This window comes from Alligator sinensis, unplaced genomic scaffold, assembly GCF_000455745.1.
Source record: "Alligator sinensis unplaced genomic scaffold, ASM45574v1 scaffold1592_1, whole genome shotgun sequence".
NCBI classification, from domain to species: domain Eukaryota; kingdom Metazoa; phylum Chordata; order Crocodylia; family Alligatoridae; genus Alligator; species Alligator sinensis.
Genome location: NW_005843788.1, coordinates 28,262 through 29,969, shown reverse-complemented (window position 1 = coordinate 29,969; position 1,708 = coordinate 28,262). Strand labels below are relative to the sequence as shown.

Here is a 1,708-nt window from a genome sequence, read left to right as displayed (position 1 = left end):
ATTACAGTTTCCAATTCCTCTCTAAACTTCTGGGGTTCTTCCCTGATATTGGGGAGTTGCTTAACAGGGTTTAGGAGATCTCCTGGGACTGGATTGGGGGTGGCACACTAAAAATAATCAATTATGTCTTCTACAGATTCATTCTCAGTCAATTGTGGATAAAGTTGTATTAGTGCTGATAATGTTGTTGATGGGGGATCCCCTTTTGGTGCACTTTTCAGTTTTAATTCTTTAATCTGAGATTTTAGTTTTTCTTGGGAGTCCTTAAGGCTCTGAACTTGAGATTCTTGACTTCTTTTGGAAGCTTCTGCGTACCAATCAAAACATGTGCCCCACTGAGGCTGTGGTGTTTTACCGCCTCTTGACTCAAGGGCTCCGCGGAGACGAATGATTTTACTTAAATCAAATGTTCCCTCCAGGGGAAACTGCAAGCTAGCATCATCTCTGGTATACCCGTTCCATTTGCCTAGAAACTTACAACTCTTATGGCCTTAGTGTGTGCACACGTACAATGCTGGAGTCCCTTCTGGCAGAGCCGGTACGTCTTTAGACCCTCCGCTCCCCATATCTTTAACCTCAATTCACACAGGTCTTTCACACAGGGGAGGCTTATTGAGGGTGTCCGGTCAGGTTGTGAGATTTGCTAGCGGAATGAAATGCTGTGGCTAATGTCCATAGCACCAGCACACAATGCAGTTGCTCACTGTTAGACACGGCTCATTCATGAGAGTGGGGGTAGGGAAAATTTGTCACACAACCCTGATCTCCTTCAGTCTAAGAGTTTCCACCTTGCACCCTTGCTTTCGAAGAGCACACAGTCTGGTGTCCTCGGGGTGGCTGCACAAGGTTTCCACTCCTGGCTTCAGAAAGACCCGGTAGTTCTTTGCAGAATTTAACTCAGTTCACACCGGGATTCATTCACTGACAGCAGCAACACAGTTTCTTTACTCTTTTCTTTAATCTTAATTCACAGTTCCTACTTACATAGTGGGTCTGACAATTCTGGCAGCAAAAGAGTCAGATAAGGTAAGCCTCAAGCAGTGAACAGGAAAACACACAGGCAGTCTCTCACTGAAAAGCCCCAATAGAGATTTCAAAAGGTCTCTTACCTTAGTTTGGCACCGGGGCGTCAGTGAGGAGACGGTCTGTATCTCAACTGATCACTCCGGGCATCTCTCTCCGAGTCAGGGCACCAAATTGTGGAAGAAATCAAACTTTGCGTTGTGGTTGTATTAGAATTGGCAGAGCCATCTAGGTTTATTTAAAGCTATACAAGTGATCACAGGGAGAGTTCTCAAAGGAACTCTGACCTCTACACATTTACAAGCGTATTTATACTTTAGACAGCGAGAAAAGATGCAGGGTTCAGACAAAGCAACCTTGAGAGAAACAGAAAGATGTTGATCATTCATTTGTCACAAGCAAGCAGTTTGCTTATTTAGAAAAAAACAAAACACTATGTTTTGGGAACAGTTATCAGCTTCTGGTTCAGTGGACAGGAGGAAGTTAACATCTGCACACAGACAAAACAAGGCATGAAGGTTTTTCCTTATCTTAGAACATTTTAAAACACATAGCATCAGCATTAGCATCTTTTCTCTTCTCTTTCTCTCTCTCCTTAGTCGAGTAAGAGGCCTGGCTAAACTTATTTCCACAACAGTAAGACATATTAAATAGTTGCTATATTCAATGTGGACTAAAAAAATCA

At 43.1% G+C, this 1,708-nt stretch overlaps 1 long non-coding RNA gene across 1 annotated transcript in view; it reads right to left on the bottom strand.

Annotated features, from left to right (window-relative positions):
• The window catches only part of LOC112548935, a 9,911-nt gene extending 8,631 nt beyond the window's left edge, over window positions 1-1,280 (bottom strand). The window contains exon 1 of the long non-coding RNA XR_003092419.1: window positions 1,110-1,280. This is a non-coding gene — a long non-coding RNA (uncharacterized LOC112548935). The remainder of the gene's footprint in view (window positions 1-1,109) is intronic.
• Window positions 1,281-1,708: the final 428 nt, after the last annotated feature.